Source organism: Chenopodium album, chromosome 3, assembly GCF_948465745.1.
Source record: "Chenopodium album chromosome 3, dcCheAlbu1.1, whole genome shotgun sequence".
NCBI classification, from domain to species: domain Eukaryota; kingdom Viridiplantae; phylum Streptophyta; class Magnoliopsida; order Caryophyllales; family Amaranthaceae; genus Chenopodium; species Chenopodium album.
This window is the reverse complement of record NC_137836.1, coordinates 10,027,938-10,050,955: the sequence shown is the minus strand read 5'-3', so window position 1 is coordinate 10,050,955 and position 23,018 is coordinate 10,027,938. Positions and strand designations below refer to the sequence as shown.

Below are 23,018 nucleotides of genomic sequence, written 5' to 3'. Positions count from 1 at the left end.
ATTTTAAAACAAGAACATTTACAAGAAATCTAGAGTATCACGTGGCTTTTTCCTAAAAATTTTATTTCTTAAAAAAAATTAATTTTTTTTTTTATAAAAGACATAACTACTTTTTTTGTTTTTTGTTTTTTTTTTTTTTGGTGGGTGTTTCTTTTTTATAGTAGTATTGCATAGTATCGATTTCCAATTTCCATTCCAAACAAAAAACTTCATTTTCCAATTTGGAAATCTCTTTCTTTCCCTCTTGCTTCTTCCTCTCTTCTTTCTCTTTCTCTTCAATAATTTTATAATTTCGATCAAACCACGTGATACATTTTAAATTATTATTCCTTGCAAAGTGGCTACGACGACTCCTTAGTTTCATAAAGCACTTGCGACAAAGTTCCTATTCAGCTAAGACGACTCCTTAATTTCTTTGCTGTCGTTGTTATATGATTTCTCAAATTGCAATTCAGGTACTAATTATATGGTTGAATCAGACAAATTTGTTGGTTTAAGTTTGGGTCTTAAAAAAATATATAAAAATGTTATTGTTGCATTGAAGATTTAATTTGTGGTCATCACTTAGTGTACTCATACTTTTTTAATGGATAATTATGTATCCAGTATTAATCGTCATACTTTCGGATAAAATTATTTTGTTCAACAAATTATATTTTGTGCTAAAATGGATTCTTTCATTCAAGTATTTTACATACCGATGTTGAAAGTTCCATATTTTTTAAAGTTTTGGTTCACATATCAATTAATTTATATTTCATTTTGAAATATAATCAATTATCATTGGCTTTTTTTTCATTATTAATTTGTTACAATTTGCTTAATGTTGGATTTTTTGGGTTTATATTGCATTTTTTATTTTTATGTCAAATATCTTCATTAACCAAGCCAATTTTAAAACTATAGTTAATCAGTACGTAACTTGTTATTTGATGCTTCATATAGGACGTATCAATTTATGGTTATGAGAATTTTGATTAGTTTTTAATAAGTTTTGTTTGTATGAATTGAGTATAAATATCTATAGAAATATTTGACATTTTAATGGTATTAAAGTGTATGGATTTAAATTGTTGTAAGTATCTGTATGAAAATAGATGTTCAATTAAATTCGATAACCATATGAAACAAACATTAATATAAGTATAATTGCACATGGTTTTAATTTGTTTCATTTCGCAGCCAATGAGCATTTTAGAATTTTTTAGTTTCATTTCGCAACCAGAGGGTTTTTTAATTTAACACTACTATTATAATTTTTTCTACTATTCTTATACGAAATTGAAATACTAGGCAAAAATACAAATACAAAAACAATTATTATAATACATTAAACCGTCGTGCATCACACTGATTTAAGACTAGTTGAATCCATAATGCACAATAAATACTTGGGAATTAACAAAAATTTGTTCTCTGGTGTTAAGCCCTTGAGTTGTAAATGGATTTTTACGAATAAGAGAAAAGTTTATGGATCTATTGACAAATACAAGGCAAGACTAGTTGTAAAGGGTAACAACCAATGAGAGGGACTTGATTATTTCGATACCTATTCTCCGGTTACCCGAATAACATTCATTAGAATGTTAATTGCTTTTGCAGCATTGAGTGGCCTTGAAATACATCAAATGGATGTTAAAACTGCATTTTTGAATGGCGATCTAGAAGAAGAGATTATATACAACAACCGGAAGGGTTTGTTGTTCCCGGACAAGAAAATATAGTTTGTCATCTTGTTAAATATCTGTATGATTTAAAACAAGCACCGAAACAATGGCATAAAAAGTTTGATGATGTAATAATGTTGTCAAATGGGTTCAAACTTAATGAGTGTGAATGTGTTTATATTAAGACAACTTATAATGGATATGTTATTGTGTGCTTGTATGTTGATGACATGCTTATAATATATAGGTAGTGATATTTATCATATTAATGTCACTAAGCGCGTGTTGACTAATAGATTTGAAATGTAAGATATGGGTGTTGCAGATGTAATTTTAGGGATTAAAATTCATAGAAAATTTGATTGTTTAGCTCTTTATCAATCTCATTACATTGAGAAAGTTTAGAGCAAGTTTAAGGGTTTAGGCATAAATCCTAGGAGGAAACCCATAGACATTAATTTACACCTTGCCAAGAACAACAACTAAAGTGTATCTCAAAAAGAATTTGCTCGTATTTCAGACATTTTAATGTACATCATGAACTGTACTATGCCTGATATAGATTTTGATGTTAGTAAATTAAGCCGTTTTACGAGTAATCCAAATGGAGATCACTGGAAAACACTAAAACGTGTATTGATTTATCGAAAACAAACTCAATATTTTGGTTTGCATTACACTAAATATCTTGCTGTACTTGAAGATTATAGTGATGCAAATTGGATAACCGGCTCCAAGGATACGAAATCTACCGGTGGATATTTATTTGCACTAGGTGGAGGGGCAATGTCTTGGAAGTCATCTAAGAAAACTTGTATTGCTTGATCCACCATGGAGTCTGAATTTATTGCTTTAGATAAAGCTGGTGAAGAAACTGAGTGGCTTCAAAATTTTCTAGAATATATTCATAATTAGCCAAAACCTATGCCTGCTATTTGCATACATTGTGATAGTCAAGCTGCTATTGGAAGGGCAAGAAATGTCATGTATAATGGAAAGTCTAGACATATACATCGTAGACGTGATACCATTATACAACTACTCTCTAGTGGAATTGTCATGATGGACTTTGTAATTTAAGGTCAAAGGATAATATTGTGGATTCGTTAATAAAAGGTTTAACTAGAGAGCTAGTGGATAAGTCATCATAGGGAATGGGGTTAAGACCTATCAATTAGTTATTGTAGCGGCTACCCAACCTAGTTGAATGGAGATCCCATGATCTAGGTTCAAAGGGACAACGTAACCAAGTTAACTGTTAAAGCACAATAGAGTACAAAAACTCTAATCATTCCTATATGTGACATTAGTGCTTATACGAGAAATGTTAAGTTTAAGCTTAATAATAAGCTTAGATTTTTAATGATTTCTATTGGAAGGAATAGAACTCACCTATATGAGTGTGAGGACGGGCCGCCTCTATGAAAATTTTGAGGTCAAATTTTCTAAGACACTTGCAGAACCAGGAGGTCCATGCCAAAACGGACACGAACATAAGAACAAACTATTTTAGAGAAATATTTGTGTGATTTCTATTGTATTAGCTTACATTTAAAAGTTGGCTATTCAAAGTTGAAAAATACTACTAATCGACTGAGTAAGCTCGATGGACTTCACTAGGGGTGGTTCAAAGTCTTTGACTACTATCCCAATGCACATATTTTTCGTTCAGTAACCGCAATTATTGCATAACATATTATCATGTTTCATAATGAGCAGGGGCGGACTATAGAAGGGGCATGTAAGGGCTTGGACCCTGATACATTTGGAAGAACAAAATTTGCACCGAGTAGGAGTATTATAAAAGCTTTAAGTGTGAGCTCTCAGTCCAATAAGGTAAAAGAACGTGTAAAAAGCCCAACAAATTGCATAATGAGTATGACTAAATTCCTTTAAATTTTACCTAGGGAACCAATTCCATTTCCCAATTAAAAAGTTTGACACATACTTGATATGTTAATTTTATATGGTATTTTACTCCCGTCCCTTGGTCGTAATTAGTAGTGTTTTTGGCTCGTTAGAGCCACTTTTATTACTAATTGGTGTTTTCATAGTTTTGGTTTAGTTTTGTAGGGAATTGCATCTTTGGAGATTTTTCCCGGGATTATTGCGGCACAACTACGAGCATTTGAAGGCATGAACGATTGGTTTTGGACACCGAGTATTCAAGACCCGAAGTGGAGATTCGAATTGGGCCAAGAATGGAGCCCAATCCAAGTCCAGCATATAGCCGGGCCCGATCGAGCGAGCTTTAGCCCGAGCGGGCAGATGCCCAGAACAAGAGGGTGAAGAAAAAGGCGGGCCCGATCGGGCGGCCCTTCGCCCGATCGGGCGCGTGTTTCTGGGGAGGCTTCTTCTACGATTACTTAGTTTCTAATTAGGAGTAATTTTGGGTTATTGTATAAATACGATTTTAATGCTTTTTCTAAGTACCTCTCTTCTCTTATACTTTCCCTCTCTAATTAGCTTTAGATTAGTTTCTCTCTCTACAACATTGTTCTCGATTTTTATTCTTAATTCAAATCCTTAATTACGATTACCTTGGTAACGATTTCTTCTACTTTAATCTCATTTATTACTTTATTTCTTTCATCATGTTTTCTTTAATTGCTTTTTTTAGTTTATATTCAATTATGTCTACGTAGTTTTCTTTCTAAGGTTTATGGGGATCCATAGATAATATGAAGGGGTAATTTGTTATTGTTGATTATCAATGCTTGATTAATTTCCTATTGATTGATTTAATGCTATGCAATTAGATTAGGCCTGGTTTAATTATATCAGTTTAGCAATATTGATTCGAGATTCGAGAGATGAGAATTGATGTTTAGGCTTAGTTTCAATAGGCGGACTAAATTATAAATGGTTAAGTCGAGATTCGAGAGATGAGATTTAATACCGGTAAATTAACTCTGTGATTGTAATACGTAGCGAAAGCCCATTATGATCTGATTAATTATGCATTGATGATTGATTGTTATGTTTTATCCTGGAATATTATTTATTGGTGAACCTATGCCCTATGTTTTTATTTCCTTGATTTCCCTCCTACTTTTATTCCTTCCCACTTTTACTCTTAGTAGTTTAGTTCCCTTTTATAATAACAATTTGGTTACTTTATAATTTAGATTATTTTGATTAATTAGGAATAATTTAACTTGTTTCCCTTTGGTTCGACCCTTCTTCCCTATCTGCATAGTTAGTGGATTTTGGTATTATTTTTTATTGGGTGATTACAACTTTAGCCTATCAAAATTTGGCGTCGTTGCCGAGGAAACGAATTTATTTTTATTTTTTGATTATTTTTGTAGTCTAGATTATCCCCTCTTGTCTCAGAGAACGTTATTTCTTTGAGGCAATTCTCATACTTGTCTTTTAGTTCTTTGTTTATGCCTAGGTGTTCCAGATCAGGTTACATTCCATTCGATCCTATGATCGAGCGCTCTTTCCATAGACAAAAGAATCTCTACAGACAAATCCTGGCGGGCTCCGAGGAAAACAATAATCCAAGAGATCCTCCAACTGATTCTAGTGATTCAGAAATCCCTTCAGATTCAGAATCAGAGATGATAGCACCTAAGAAGCTCAACGATTATTTGCAGCCATCCCTGATAGATTTTCCTCACCTTACTCCTACTCCAGCCCTTGATGGAGTGCAATTTGAAATCAAACCCCAATTTATCACAATGATAGAGTGGAAACAATTCAGTGGAGCTAAGGGTGAAGATCTAATCTTCACATTGTAGATTTCTGCCAGTATTGCAACACCATTAGACAAGTTGGGGTCACGCAAGACCAAATCAGGGAGATTCTTTTTCCCTTTTCATTATGTGGAAAAGCTAAATTGTGGTTTAATGGTTTGAATAGAACTGCACTTGGTATTACTAACTGGGAAACTCTTGCCTTGAATTTTTATAATAAATATTACCCTGCAAAGAGAACAACTTTACTAAGGAGTGCTATTCAGAACTTTGCCCAAGAGCCAGATGAAACTCTATATGAGGCTTGGGAGAGGTTCAAGGATCTACAAAGAGAATGTCCCCACCATAATCTGGCACAATGGCAGTTGATCCAAGCCTTTTACAATGGACTTGGAAATTCATCTAGATCAATTCTAGATTCTGCAGCTAGTGGGAGATTCATGAATCTTAATGTGGAAGATGCAGGTCAGGTTATCGAAGATATGGCAATACACAATTCCCAATACGGGAATCCAAGAGGGTTTACTAACAAAGGAAAATATAATGTTGATTCCGTATCCGTTTTTGCAAGCTCAGTTAACATCTATTTGTTAGAAACTAGATAATCTTACTGTTGTTCCTAACTCTGTAGCTAATGTTTCTGCTGTTGCTAACAATGAAGCTTTTTTGTGAAAATTGTGGAATTGTAGGGAATTGGGAGCAAGATTGTAGGAGTTCCATAGAGGAAGTGAATGCCTTTCAAACCTATAAGAAAAATAACTCATACTCCAACTCTTATAATCCTAGCCTCCGGAACCGCCCATATCTTTCCTACTGGAGTACCAATGTACAAAACCCTCCACCTCCACAACAAATACAACAACAACCCCCACCACAGCAAAAATATTACCATCCTAATTCTGGCAAGAAAAACCAACCACAATCCTCCTCATCTTCTGACCCTGCTATGACAGAAATTAGAGCAATGCTTTTAAGTAGGGTTGTGCACCGGTCCAAAATCGGACCGGGACCGGAATGGACCGGAACCCGAAATAAGCAATTTTTAAGGACCGGAGACCGGACCGTAATCTACCGGTCCGGTCCCGGTCTGGACTTGTTTAATACGGTCCGTTCCGATTTTGGACCGGTTAGGACCGACTTTATCCTTTTTTTTCCTGCATTTTAACAGCACTGCTTCGAGTGCTTCCTGCTATTTTTTAACCTGTTTTTTAACAGCGCGGTGTCTATTTTTTTCCAAAAAATATATAAAATACAATACATAAAAAAAAGGCAAAAAACAACACACTCAATACATCCGATTAATCTGAATACAAACCAAAACAAGTCCCAAGTTAAATATAACACCAAAATAATTCAAGTTTAATGAAAATGAGCTATGTTCTTCAATCTTGATAATTTCTCATCTCCATTTTCTATCAATTCTCCATCACCCATATGCCATATGCACCTCTAGGCTCTAGCAAAAAGTAAAAAAAAAATAATAAATAAATCATCAACATTAAATATTAGAACTTTAAAGATACTTTAAATGAAAATAAAAGTTGGAAACATTACCTCCAAATCTTAAATTATGCAAAATAGTCCACAAAAATGACCTCATGATCTCCATCATCAACTTCCACCTCTAATCAAATGTAAAAATAAACATTAAAATTTTCAAAAAAATAAAAAATGCAAGTAATAGTGTAGGAAATTTGAAGAGAAATGATACCTTTCTCAATCTCCTCTAAATCTTTTACTTTTTCTTCAACATCAACTTCCATCATTCCCTTTGGTTTAAGCCAATCTTGAGAGCAAATCAAAGCTTGAACCATCTTTCATATACAAAGAATAAAAATAAAAAATTAAATAAAAAAACCAACATAGAATATGAGATTATAAATATGTAAAAATAAAATTACTTAAAGCAAAAAACATTACCTTAGGTGTCAAAGAACTCCGAAAAGGATCGAGATGGCGACCTCCCGTACTAAAGGCGGATTCCGATGCAACGGTAGACAATGGAATGGCTAGTATGTCACGTGCCATACGTGAAACAATAGGATAACGATGTCCATTAATGTATCTATCAAACACTATTTGCAAATGCACTATCCGCTCTCATCTTTTTATTAACTCTACCCTTAACTTTTGCAAAATAAGCCTTATTCTTACTCTTATCCACCACATCAACATCTACATCAATAGGCACATGATCTTCACTATGGCCACTTTGAGGAATGAAGGAAGAATACAAATTTTTATACTCTTCAAATAAAGAGTAAGTAAATTGCTTTACTTTAACACCAAGTCTTGTCCCCTCTTCCTCTCCATACATATCCCTAAGTATTTCCTCAACAATACGAAATTTGGATTGATGATCAAGAATGGCAGTAACATATATAAACATATTCATATTGGCCACTTTTCCCCAATATTTATCAAATTTTTTCTTCATTGAAATGGCCATAGCTTGAAAATCCAAATCATCACTTTTTTTCCCATTCATTTAACAAATCATAAACATATGCAATGTCAAACAAACCTTTATTACTTGTCACATAAAGAGAACCAGAGATATTACGAGTCAAATGATAAAACTCCTCCAAAAACAAAACTAACCTTCCCACCTTAACCCAATCATCATGGTCAGGAGGGTTTTCATTATCCTTCACACCTTCTCCATCGGGAAGTGACACACCACCAATAACTTTTTGAAATTTCAAAGTTGTTTCCAACATCATGTAAGTTGAATTCCATCGAGTAGGGACATCAAAGCGTAAAGAAGATTTGCTTTGTATATTAGCCTTTTGAGCAAGATCTTTGAACCTAGCAATTCTAGCAGGAGAATTCTTGATATATTTTACAGCATGTCTAACCCTATCAATGCACACACCATGCTCCCTAATACAATCCCAAACAATAAGATTAATAATATGAGCTATGCATCGAACATGAAGAGAATTTCCATTATTAACACATCCAGTTCGTTGAACCATTTTTTTCAAATGTGCACAAGCAAGATCATTAGAGCTAGCATTATCAACTGTAACAGTGTACAACTTATCCTCAATACCCCAATACTCTAGACATGCCTCAACTGCTTTACCAATTGCCTCACCCTTATGACTAGAAATAGGACAAAAATTTATAATTTTTTTATTCAATTTCCAATCACTATCTATGTAATGAGCTGTGAGACACATATAGTTGATTCTTTGAATTGAGGTCCAAGTATCAGTTGTGACACAAATTTTTTGACAACCCTCGAATGATTTTTTAAGTATTTCTTTTTCACGATAATAAAGGCGTAAACAATCACGAGCAATAGTAGTAAGACTAGGAATGGTAAACCCAGGACAAGCTACTTCCACAAAATACTTAAAACCAGGTTTTTCAACATGTTTGAATGGCAGTTCATCAGTAATGACCATACGAATCAATGCTTCTCTAACCTCTTTAAAATTTACAACCCCACACTTCATTTTTCCAGCCTCATTTTCATTATCCCCGTGTTGAAAATTCAATTGTCTTTGCTTACCCTTACCCTTGTCTTTATTTTCAGGATTACCAAAGCAATTTTCAGAATGGTTTTTAACATTTTTAGTACCATTAACATTGCCATTAGCAGCAAAAGTTTTTGTACAAAACTTACATTCAGCACGTAGTTTGCCATCATCATCTAAGTACTCAATGTAGTTCCAATATTCAGCCTTCCTCTTGGTTTTTGTTCTGACCAAATACTTCCGTTCCTCCATAAGTGTCTTGTCCGGAGGCAAGGATTGCCGCAATAAATCAATGTCAGTGTTATTAGCAGCATCCGAAAGTGTATGTGCCGTTTGATTAGAAGAGTATATAGGTGCCCTTTTGGATTGGGAGCTCGCCATCTACAACATTATAGTTAATTCTATGTTAAGAATAGAATGAAATTAAATAGATGATAAATTAAAATCCCAGAAAAAAAAAGCATGAATTTAGACCCATATATCCCAGAATATACAGCTTGAATGTAGACCCATAAATTTCAGAATTATGACAGAAATCAGTCAATCACAGAATCATAACTTCATAAGAATAGAAATAAATGAAAAATCAAAAACATTTTTAAAAACAAAAGAACCCGCAAGCAACTTACATTGCATGAGTATGAATCCGTTGTTGTATTCTTGTTATCTTGTATACTTATACTTGAACAATTGAATAGCAATACTCTGGAAAACAAATTAAATACACACAATGACACAAATACACAATTACATCCAAAATTGCCTATCAATTTATGAAGCAACAAAAACGAAAAAAAAAACACACAAACCTGACTTCCGAGTAGGAATGACTTCCGGTGAGGGTCGTGAGGCGGCGACGGTTGGAGTGATCGGAGCTGCAGGTTGCGGCAATCGGAGGAGGCTGATTTTAATTAATTTTAATTAAACAAAAAAAATTTAATTAAACAAAAAAAAACGAAGAGGAGGCTGGAGGACATACCTGGACTCTTGGAGGCTGGAAGTCGAAGAGGAGACGGTGATGATGTGCGACGGAGCTGCGGCAAACGGAGGTGAGGAGTAGAGGAGGAAAAAGAGTGAGTCAGTGAGAAGAGGAAAGAGAGTGAGAACTGAAAAGAGGCGTGGTGTCGGATTGAATTTTAGGGTTTTTAGGAAATTAAAAAAAAAAACACTTTCCCCGGGTTTCCGGTCCAGACCGTAATATTCCGGGTTTTGCCCGAACCGAACCGGAAACCCGGAATTTCTCTTTTCTAAGGACCGATCCGGTATCCCACGGTCCGGTCCGGACCCATTCGGTCCCGATCGGTTTTTCGGTCCAGGTCTTAAAATGCACACCCCTACTTTCAAGCATGCAAAAGCACATGGAGAGTAGGGATGCACAAATTGATTCAATTATAGCCCACAATAAAATCATGGGTAATCAAATTGCGAAGATTTCATCTACCCTACAAACCCGTCTGCAGGGAGCTCTACCATTGCAACTAATTCATCCCACATATCATGCCAATGTAATCACTCTGAGGAGTGGTTCACATTATGATGGACCTCCTTTGCCAAAGGAAGATGAACCTGTTCTTGTTCCTGATCTTGATTCCTTTATACCAAATGTTAATCCTATTAACCCTGCAGGGTTACAAAAAGATACTAACCCTTCTAATGTTTCTTTGTAGGGTAAATCTCAGGATAAGGGAGGAGAATAGGAGATGTTCAGAGCCCAGTTATCAAACTACCATTCCCCAATAGACATATGAAGAGTAAGTTTGATAAACAATTCGGTAAGTTTTTGGAGGTTGTGAAAAACTTGCAGGTAATAGTTCCTTTCACTGATTTAATCACTCAGGTTCCTGCGTATGCTAAATTTATGAAAGATATTTTGACTAGGAAAAGGGCCTTTGATGAGGTAGAAACTGTAGCTTTTACAGAGGAATGTAGTGCTTTATTGCAAAATAAATCCCCTCCTATGTTAAAGGATCCTGGTAGTTTTTCTATCCTTTGTCATATAGGTAATGCCTTCATTGATAAAGCATTGTGTGATTTGGGTGCTAGTGTCAGTGTTATGCCATCGTCTGTATGTTCTAAACTTAATATGGGTGATTTAAAAGTTACTAATATAACTTTGCAAATGGAAGATCGTTCTATTAAGTACCCTTTAGGTATTTTGGAGGATGTCCCTGTCATAGTTGGTAAATTTTTTATCCCTGTTGATTTTGCTGTTTTAGACATGGCCGAGGATACAAAAATTCCCATTATATTAGGTAGGCCTTTTCTCCATATTGCAGGAGCCATTATTGATGTTAAAAATGGTAAACTAACCCTTTCTGTTGGAGATGATAATATCACATTTAATTTAGGGAAAGTTTTGAAAGGACCTATGCTAGAGGAAAATTGTTTTGATTGATGTGATTGATATAATGGATGATATTTGCGATGAAAGCTTGCCACAGGTTCTTGTAAGGGATCCCTTGGAGGAAATTCTTTGTGGAGATTTATCTGCAGATAATGCAAGTATCTGGGGTAATGAGGTGGATGTCATTGAAAAAGCTCTTTCCTTAGAAGAGATAGACCCAAAAGAAACCATGAAGGTAGTGAATTAGTTCAGGAATCAAAACCTGCAGAGGTTAAGAAACCTGAACTAAAACCTCTCCCTTCTCATTTAAAATATGTTTTTCTTGATAAGCAGGAACTATACCCTGTGATCATCAGTACTGCACTTGATGACCCACAAACTTCCCAACTTCTAGAGGTTCTTCGAACCCACAAAAGAGCAATTGGGTACAGTATTGATGATCTTAAGGGTATTAGCCCTGATTTTTGTATGCACATGATACATCTAGAGGACAACTATAAGCCCTATATTCAACCACAGAGAAGGTTGAATCCTAATATGCAGGAAGTAGTCAAGAAAGAGGTTATGAAATTACTTGATGCAGGTATTATCTGTCCTATTTCTGACTCAAAATGGGTAAGTCTTGTTCAGGTGGTTCCTAAGAAGGGTGGGATGACCGTAATTAAAAATGATAAAAATGAATTGATTCCCACTAGAACTGTTATAGGGTGGCGTATGTGCATTGACTATCGTAGATTAAATATCGCCACTAAAAAGGACCACTTCCCTCTCCCCTTTATTGATCAAATGCTTGAGAGGTTAGCTTATCATAAGTTCTTTTGTTACTTGGATGGGTACTCAGGATTTTTCCAAATTCCGATTCACCCTGAAGATTAAGAAAAGACTACATTTACATGCCCTTATGGTACTTTTGCATATCGTAGAATGCCCTTTGGTTTATGTAATGCACCTGCTACTTTTCAACGTTGCATGATGAGTATTTTTTTCTGATTTCATAGAGTCCATTATGGAAGTCTTTATGGATGATTTTAGTGTGTATGGGTCTTCATTCGACGCATATTTAATAAATCTCGCTAAAATCTTGAAAAGATGTGAAGAATGCAATTTGGTCCTAAATTGGGAGAAGTGTCACTTTATGGTGACAGAGGGAGTAGTTCTTGGTCACATTGTATCTGATAAGGGTATACAGGTAGATAAAGCTAAGATTTCTATGATTGAGTAATTGCCTCCCCCTGTTAATGTTAAGGGGGTTAGAAGTTTTTTAGGTCATATGGGGTTTTATCGTCGCTTTTTCAAAGACTTTTCTAAAATTGCTAAACCACTGACCCAGCTTTTACTCAAGGATGCCCCTTTTGATTTTACTGACGAGTGTCTTGAGGCTTTTCACAGGTTAAAGCAGGCATTGATATTGACACCAATCATATGTGCACCAGATTGGACTCTTCCCTTCGAAATCATGTGTGATGCAAGTGATTTTGAATGCTATTTATTATGCAAGTAAAACTTTGGATGAAGCACAAGTCAACTATGCCACTACGGAGAAGGAGTTTCTTGCTGTGATTTATGCTTTAGAAAAATTTAGATCATATCTAGTTGGTTCTAAAGTTATTGTTTTTGCTGACCATGCAGATCTGAAGTATCTGATAGCCAAGGCAGAATCAAAGCCTAGGCTACTCCGTTGGGTTCTCTTACTCCAGGACTTTGATGTTGAAATAAAAGAAAAGAAAGGTGCAGAGAAAGTTGTGGCAGATCACTTGTCACGTATCAGGTATGATGAGGGTAAGAATTCTCTTCCTATAGATGACTCTTTCCCTGATGATCACTTGTATGCAGTTGTAGAGCAGCACCCATGGTATGCCGATTTTGCTAATTATTTAGTGGGTGGTACTCTACCCCCTGATGTATCCTACCAAAAAAAAGAAATTCCTTTATGATGTTAAACATTATTTTTGGGATTATCATTTTTTGTTTTGTGAGTGTGCAGATGGATTATTTCGCAGGTGTGTTCCCGAAAGGGAAGTCCACGGCATTCTTACTATTTGCCAAACTTCACCTTCCGGTGGACATCATGGCTTTACCAAAGCGGTTCCTAAGATTAATGAGTCAGGTTTCTATTGGCCCACCATGTTCAAGGATGCTAACACTTTTGTGCAGGCTTGTGACTCTTGCCAAAGGACTGGCAACATTTCGCGGCATCATGAGATGCCTCAAACCGGGATTTTGGAAGTAAAAATTTTTGATGTTTGGGGTGTTGATTACATGGGACCGTTCCCTTTCTTCACATGGGAATCTCTATATACTTGTCGCCGTTGACTATGGATCCAAGTGGGTTGAAGCCATTTCCACCCCTACCAATGATGCCAAGGTGGTCCATAGACTTTTCAAGAAGACCATCTTTCCACGATATGGAGTACCTAGAGCTATAATCAGTGATGGAGGATCTCACTTTCATGAGCGGAAGTTAGACACCCTTCTCAAGAAGTATGGTATATACCACAGGACAGCTCTAGCCTATAATCCCTAAACTAGTGGCCAAGTTGAAGTTTCCAATAGGGAAATCAAGGTCATATTAGAGAAGGTGATAGCCAAATCAAGGAAAGATTGGAGCGATAAGTTGGATGATATCCTTTGGGCATACAGAACTGCATTTAAGACCCCAATAGGTACTACCCCCTATAGACTTGTGTACGGTAAAGCATGTCATCTTCTGGTGGAACTAGAATACAGGGCATATTGGGCTATTAAGGAGCTCAATTTGGATGCTAAGATAGCGGGAGAAAAGAGGTTACTTCAACTTAACCAACTCGATGAGTTTAGGTTGATGGCCTATGATAGTGCACGAGTTTACAAGGAGAAGACCAAGAGATGACACGACAAGATGATCCTTCCAAGAGAGTTCAAAGAGGGTGACAAGGTGTTGTTGTTCAACTCTAGACTTAAACTTTTCCCAGGAAAGTTGAAATCAAGGTGGTTGGGTCCCTTTACTGTAAAAAGGGCTAATAAGTTTGGTTCTGTGGAATTGTTTGATGAGCAAGGTAACGAGTTAGAGGTTAATGGTCAAAGAAACAGGCTATACCATGAAGGGGCTACGATCGGTACGGTTGACCTAGTTCACCTAACCGGTTCCCATTCATCTTGAGTTACATTGTGGTAAGAGGGTCATGCGGGACCTAGATAAACCAGCACTTTGCGGGAGGCAACCCGTATTTCTTGCTTTCTAGACTAATTTTATCTTTCTTTTATTTATTTTTTATTTATTTTTATTTTGAGAGGTGAGGAGAGTGCAATTTTACCTTTCAAAGTGTTTTTTGCATAGGTTTTGAACGGGTACAAAGTATTCAAGAGAAAAATTTAATGAAGATTGAGTGTCCCGAGCTAGGCAGGGGCCCGATCGGGTGGACCTCGCCCGATCGGGCGCGAGAGTAAGGTTCAGATCGAGCCTTATCCTCGCCCGATCGGGCTATCACACCCGATCGGGCGCGAGAGTGAGCAAAAAATCGCCCGATCGGGAGACACCTGCCCGATTGGGCGGGCAAGTGAAGAGAAATCGAGTGAAATTTCTCCTGATTGGGAAGATGCGCCCGATCGGGCGCAAAATCGGAGAAATCGAGTGCAGAAAATAGAAATCTCGGGAGAAGCTTGCCTGATCGGGCGAGGGAATCAAGCAAAATTCGACCCCCTCTCGCCCCTGATCGGGCGGAGCTCGCCCGATCTGGCGCGCAGGCTGAGAACAGGAATGCTGAAGATTCGCCCGATCGGGCGCGCCTTTTACCTGGGTTATCAAACCCTCCTTTCCCCTTTTTATTTTCACATTCTTCCTTATTTCTCCTCCTTCAAACACTCTTTCTCTCTCTAAACTCCATTTACAAACACTCCAAACTCACCTTCTCTCCAAGATCTCCTCAAATTCTTCCATCCAAACTCAAATATTTTTACATGTTCTTAATCCTCTCACCTTCCTTTACATTCTCCATATATTTTCCACTACTTTCTCTCATAATTTTTTAAAACCCTAAGAGAGAGAAAGCTTCAAAGTTTGTCAATTCACCTTCAATGGCTCTCAAGCGATTAAGAACACAAAGGGGTGAGAGTTCAAGGCAACAACAACCACCTATGGTTAACCCGGAGCTCCAAATTCCGGGGTGGAGCGAGGTGGTGGTCACTTCCGCCGAAAAAAAGGCTAGGATGCTCAACCTCATTACGAGGTAGGTAATTTCTACCCATTTTGTTCATCATCCCACTTTAATTAGCTAGATTAGGAATTGATAAACCTGTGGAAAAATTGTTTAAGGGTATTGGCATGAGTGGTTTCTTTCAAATGCATTATGATACATATGATTATTTGACCGTGGAATTTATTTCTAGCTTTAATGTGATTAAATCTAATGCTATTATTACTCACGTTCAATTTCGATTGCTTAACAATGATGTGAGAAGGACCTTGAAGGAATTTGGTAAATTGTTTGAGTTAAAATCAGATAAACCCATTGAACCATCCCAAGACCATATTGTCGTGGTCTATCAAAAGCTCACGAGGGAAGGTTTAATTAACCTCCAACATGCCAAGGGAACTTGGATTCAACATCCCGTGCCAAAATTTTGGCAACGGTTTGTTGGCCTCACCATCTTTGGGAGGCATGAACCGGCCAATGTAAGGAGGGACGAGCTAGAGTTGTTGGCCTCCTACGTGATCCCTAGAGGTCAGAAATTGAACATCCCGTATAGGATAGCCCAACACTTCCAACGGGCGGCTAATGTGGCCGAGGGTGGTAGTGAAGGAGTTATGTCTTCGTCGTGTGCAATTACTAGATATATAATTGGATCAAATAATGGAGATAATTAAGTTCATACATTTGGGTCGTCGTTTTGCCATAGCTAGAGGTACTAACGATCTTTGGACTAGTAAAATAGCCCAAAGCCCAATTGGACGGATCCTATAAGGTCACATAAAGGGGCTAGATCGAGCATTAAAGGACGAGGCCCATCACGGGCCTCATCACTCTAGGTGGTCGGCCATGTAGTGGATTAGAAAGAGTTTTGGGCTTCGTGCCCTAGTCTAATTATAATGAGATTATAAATAGACTAGGTGCCTAGGTTTACAGTGAGGAAGGAATTAACTGATCAGTGTGATCAAACCCTAATTAGCAAACACGAAACCCAACCCCTCTCATAGTCCTCTCTCTCACGGCTCTCTCCTCCTCCTAGGCGCCGGAGGTGTGTCGCGGTGGTGGTGGTTCGTGCGGTGGTCAGTTGTCCATAAAGGTGGTGATCACGGTTTTCCTCAATCACTCGACCAATTTACTATTGGTGGACGGCTCGTTCGAATCTCGTGGACTAAGTAGAGGAGCAACGCTTAGGGCTCTATTCTCTCCCTGATTTGCCTGTTGAATAGCTTCGTGGAATTCACGCGTCAAAGGTATGATTATGTGTCTTGTGTGTTATGCATGTGATTCTTGGGAATGGTACTTATTTGAATATGATTCATGTTATTTCCGCTGCGTAGTACCTATAAACTCCTACAGTGGTATCAGTTAGCCTCTTGCATGAACGCGCTAGATCATAATAATACGATTATTGATGTCCACGTTAATTTTATAATCAATTAAGAGGGAGAAATTAATTTAATTATGGTTCAATTATTATATTTAATGTGATTAAACTTTTGAAATCGATTAAATGTGATTTAATTATGCTCAAAATAGCCATGAAGACACCGAATTTTATCCCTAAATTGTTCGAAAATTTCGAACCTCATAAACCCTATTTTTCGAAAATCCTAGCCCTAAAATATGATTTTTGTGCTTGATTTTGATTTAATTCGATTTATTTTATGATTCATAATTTTAATCGGATTGATTTATGCATAAAAGTGTTTTGTGTATGATTATCAATTTAATTTAAAAGTTAGAATTAAATTGGGATTAATTTTATGGAGAACCCTAATTTTAAAGTTAAATGTGATTTAATTTTAATCTTTTGGACTGATTTAATTTAATTTTAATAAGTGTTATTTTAATTAAATTAAAACACAACAAAAAAAATTGTTTCAGGTGGCCGGCAACCGCGGCTGGGTGGCGCAGCCACGGCGACTGCCAACCAGGTGGCAGTCCGAGAGGGAGGGAGGGAGGGCAGGCGGTCAAGGGTGGTTGTGGGCAGCAGTGTGCAAGTGTTGCACGGCTGCTGCCACGGCTGTCAGAGCAGCTGCCCGCTGCTGCCTTGCGGCAGTGGCTGCTGTTATGGCAGCTAGCCACCGTGGCTAGCTTCGGCTAGCCAACCACGGTGGCCGACGGTGGTGGCTGGCGGTATTTCAAAAAAAAAATTATCTTATTTTAAAATTATTTCAAGATAATTATGAATTATTTTGGGATAAAATCAGTTTTATTTTGGATAAGTTAAAATATTTTGAAAATATGATCTTTTATTTTTAAAAGATTAAATTGATTTTATTTGGATAAAATCTTTTATTTTAGGATAAAATCAAATATTCAAAAGTTGTTATATTTGATATTATCCATATTTAAAGTTGTTAAATTGGTAATTATCCTAATTAAAGCGGTTAATTTTGGATAAGATTGACTAGGATATTATGAGCATATTCCAAAAGGATAATAATTGATTTAAATAATGTGATTATCGCATAATTAGATTAGAATATAATTGATTTTAAAATTATTTGATTGGCTAGTAATTAGGATAGAATCTCCTAAATTTGTTAGGATAATCATGAAAGATTAAATATGATTTATCTTTCTAGATTAAAATATGATTTGATTCTATCTCATGACTAAATTAAATATATGATATTTTGTGAACGGTCATGAATAATATATGATATTATCTAATTATGATTAAAATATGAGATATTTTAGGAAATGCGTTGACTTTATTATGAACATTCGATGTTGTAGTTTAGACAAGCATGTTGAGTGATTTATTATATGGCACTTTTATAATATATGATATTATGTTGCTATATATAGACTAGTATGGCCCATAGATTCCTAAATACGATCTGCGCATCGTGATGTATTTTTGTAATCTAAATACGGTCTGCGTACCGTTAAGTATTTTTGTAACTTTTATTTAAAGTAAATAGAATAGTTATTTAAATAGTGTTAGTCCAAAGAAGCCCATGAAGTGAAGGCTCAAAGGAGCAAGGTGGATGGAGATCCATGACGATTCAAGTAGGAGCTTTTTCATTTCTAGTTTTCTTAGGACTAAGGGGTCATACTATGTCATGATTTATTGCATTAGTAGATTATGCATGTTAGATTTTATTTATGTTTATTGATGATGCGCTAGAGTTCACTAAATAATCACAACATAATAAATCTAGGTCCCAGTAATATTGAGATTGCTTTTCCAATTAAAAACCCGATGAAACCTTTGATATTTATGATGGGTCATGCCAAAGCTGGGTGTCATATTATATTTTAGGGGAGTGGGGGTAAAACAAATTTTACACTTTTAATTGGTTATGCTCAACAAGGTTACCTAAAGAGTTTAGAATCTTGAAGCAAAGGGAAATAATTAAACATGTGATGATTAATTATTCAACCAAGAGTTACAAGAGTTGTAATCAGTAAAGAGTTTACTCACCTTGAAAATGTAATGGTTGATGGTAGGGCCAAAGTCCAGTCAATTATTGAACAAATAAAGGATCTTGGAATCACTTAAATTCAATTGGGATCAATTAATTATTGAATAAAGTGTTTTAAAGTTACCAAATGGATGCGTTGATGGTACTTTAATTTTAAGTTAAACATAATTATTGAACTTTGCCTTATTTTGACATAGATGGGTAGCCGTAATCACAATGGCAACAACGTTTACAACCTTCGACCATTCCTTGAGAAGGATAGGTTGACAGGGGATAACTTTTCCACTTGGGAAAGAATGCTAAGACTTGTTATGAAATCTGAGGGTAAAGAGGATATCATTGACACCCCATTTCCAGGACCTTTGTCAGAAAATCCAACTGCGGCAGAGATCAAGAAGCACAAGGAAGCTCATGACAGAGCTATACCTATCACTTGCTTAATGATTGCTACCATGGAGCCTAGTCTTCAAAAGCGTTTTGAGGACCAGGATGCCTACTCAATCATGCAAGAACTCAAAGCTTTGTTTAAGAAACAAACTAGAGTTGAAAGGTATGAGCTCCATCGTGAGATTCTGGATTGTAGGATGGAGAAGGGAGCCACAGTTCATGATCATGTTTTCAAAATGATCGGCCTAATTCAAAGTATGGAAAAACTAGGGCACCCATACAGTGATGATTTGGCAACAGACATCATTCTCCATTCACTACCAGAAAGTTTCAACCAGTTTATCATGAAAATTAACATGACTTCCACTGCAAAGACTATGAATCAATTGCATGCAATGCTGGTTAGTGCTGAGAAACAAATCCCTAAGGAACCTAAGAAGGAAGTTCTTATGATTCAAAAGGGAAAGGAGTTCAAGAAGAAGGGGAAAAAGGCTAGTGCCAAGAGCAAGGGCAAGCAAGTTGCCAAGGCTCCTGAAAAGCCTAAGACGACTCCAAAGCCCAAGGCTGCAAGTGAAAGTGAATGCTTTTACTGCAAGAAGAAGGGGCATTGGAAGCGAAACTGCCAGAAATACCATGACTTCCTCGAGAAGAATGGAGCATCAACCTCAGGTATAATGTTATAAACATTTTAACTTTCACTTAGGTATGTGATACCAAGTTGCAGAGCTTAACATAGTGATGTTGCGCAGGAACTGCAAATAAGTGAAGCTAGCATGGAAATGGAGCTTGAAGGTGCACTAGAAGTGTTAGAGTGGCCAGAGATAGCTTCATAGTTTTAAATCTTAATTAGTTTATCATGATTTTAGAACAATTTCCAGTTTTGATGAGACAATGTTTCGGTTTTCTTGTTTTAAATACTGAATTTGGTTTACTTGGCTTGGACAAGTATTGATCCATGACCAAAGTAATAAATTGTTTTCATTTTGCTAGACATGAGTTAATTTTGTTTTATGACATTGATATAAGTAGATCAAAAAATAATTTAGATGATTTAAAGTACACTTACTTATAACAAAGTAAGGTTGGGTCACATAAACCATTTGCACATCCAAAGTTTTGGATGGACTCTCATTCTTATATGATTATGAATCACTTGAGAATTAGAAATCATGCTTGATAAGTTAAGATGACCAAGTTGCCTTTTAGTAGAAAGGGTAAAAGAAGCTAAATGACCTTTTGGAACTCATACATATGATGTATGTGAACCAATAAGTTCAAAACTAGCAAAGGGATTTAACTATTTCATCGCTTTTACTGACGATTTAAGTAAATATATCGATAATTACTTAATGAAGTAAAGCTTGGAAACATTGAAATGTTCAAAATTCCAAAAATGAAATGTAAAATCAGTTTGAGATAAACAATTTAACACCACAATATGATTGTTGTGATAAATATTTAACTCAAAAAGGAATGATCATCTAAAGGGAATTTTTGAATTAATTCACAATCCAAAAACATTACAATTAAAGTGTATGTTTATGAAGAATGAATCAAACTTTGCTTGCCATTGTTCGATCCAAGATTTAATGATTTACAAATATCACTTTGAGGATATACATTACAACAACAATTGCGAATATACTAAACAGGAAACTTAACCAAAGCAGTAGAAAAGATGTCATAAGAGTTATGATTTGGAAATGTTCCAAAAGTTATCTTTTCTAAATAGGATTAAGGGTTATGAAATCAATGTAAAATGTTTACAAAGATAACATAATACACCCTAAATCAGAAAAGTAGTTCTTCATGGGTATTCTCATGGAAACTAAGAGGTATTATTCCTACAATCGCGTAGAAACAAAATGTTTGTTGCTTGCGATAGTGTCTTTATAGAAAGAATGTCTTCCTACAAAGCGAAGTGGGAGTAAAGTTAGATCTCGATGAGATTCGAGACGAGCAACAAATGGATGTGGATAACACTACATCAGAGACGAAGGCATATGAAATCAGCTAATTTGATAAACCATGTGTCGAAGCAAGCTAATTCCACTAGTGAGACTTCTATTGTCCCACTAGAATGAAAGGCTTCAAAGAGTTGAAGAGAATAATTCTATTGTCGCTCATACCTATCGTAGGTGACTTGGGATCAAAACAAACAATTTGTTGAAATTCTGAGAAAAGGTGGATTCTAAAATTTTCCTATTGGAATGGTTGGAACCCATGCCTACAAGCAAACTTTGGATAAGTGCCAACTCAGGAAATGGCTTAAAGCCATGAAATCCAGTATGGACTCCATGTTTATAAAGATGTGTTAGTCCATAATAGTCTTACAAATAGGGTCAAACCTATTAGTTGGGTAAGCCTATTCTGATTATTCTAGTTATGGATATCAAAATCACTTTCATGAAATGTTCTTGATAGTGAACATGTATATGATACTTCCTAAGAATTTTGAAATCCAAAAATTCCTAGAAAGTTTTTGCAAACTTCATAAATTCATTTTATGGATTGAAGTAAGCATCAGGGAGTTGGAACATTCGTTTTGATTAGGAAATCAAACAGTTTGATTTCCTTAGTAGAACAAAAGAATTCTTGTAGAGACAAGAATTTTAGTGGGAGAAATTAGTCTTTTAGTCTAGTATGTAGTTGACATACAGTTCATATGAAATGATATATCAATGCTTGAATAAGTCAAGCAGTGGTTAGAAAGATTGTTTCAATATGATAGACTTAGGAGATGTTGAGTACATATTGGGAATTAAGATCCATGAAGTGAATCTTGAAGATTGATTGGAAAGAATCAATAGACTTATGTTGATAAGGATCTTGACAAGTTCATGAAGCAAGACTCTAAGATAGGATATCTTCCCATGTTTCATGGTAATACACTCAGTAAGACTCAGTGCCTTCAAAAGCTAATAGAGTTGAGTTGTATGGATAATGTACCTTATGCTTCTGCAAAAGGATCCATTACATGTGCCATGAAATGTACAATGCAAGATGTTGCATATGACTTGTACATGTGTAGCAGAATTCAAGCAAATTCAGAATAAGCATACGAAGAATTCCCAAGAACAGATCCTTGAGTACTTGAGAAGCACTAAAAGGAATTCTTCTAGCTATTGTATTAAATAGTAATTTAAGCAAGTTGTCAAAAGGTTACACGAATGCAAGTTTTTCAAACAGGCAAGATGATTCTAGATGGTGATCTAAATGCATATTTGTGTCTGGATGGAAAAGGACAGTGAGCTTGAAGAGTTCAAAGCAGAGCACTGTTGCATACTCAATGTCAGAATATGTGTATTAAACTATAGTAATATAGTTAGAGAGAAAGTTCGGATTAAAATGTCATGAGACTAACAGGTCACCTTTGCCCAAAAACAAAGGAGCCAGAGTCACATCACAAATCCAAACAAAAGGATATGAGATATCACCTCAATTATGAGATCATTGACCAGCGGAAGGTCGTGTTCTGCAAAGTTTTATTATGAGTGAGAAATCACTAAACCCCTTCCATGGACTAAGATATGAGAGTCATATTAAAGTCTTAGGATTGAAGCAAGTTATGTAATTTAAGTTGTATATGTTTTGAGAAAACATATTACATGAGAAATGCATCAATTTGCAGAATTATGTTTAAAATAGAAATTATTATTTCTCTTATTTAATTATGGTTTTGGAAATTAAATAAAATGTCCAAAATAATTATGAATTGATGGTCTCATCAGGTTGATGACCTGGTGAATTGAAACCCCACAGGTGAACAAAATTCATATATTATTTAAAGTTCCTAGTTCGAGATCATTAAAGTGGACATAAATGATTTCAATA

The 23,018-nt window shown here is 35.9% G+C and overlaps 1 non-coding gene across 1 annotated transcript; it reads right to left on the bottom strand.

Moving 5' to 3' along the window:
- Window positions 1-5,613: 5,613 nt before the first annotated feature.
- On the bottom strand, window positions 5,614-5,720 carry LOC145626030 (small nucleolar RNA R71). The gene has a single exon (XR_014110913.1). It is a non-coding gene; the product is annotated as a small nucleolar RNA R71 (small nucleolar RNA).
- Between the last annotated feature and the right edge of the window lie 17,298 nt (window positions 5,721-23,018).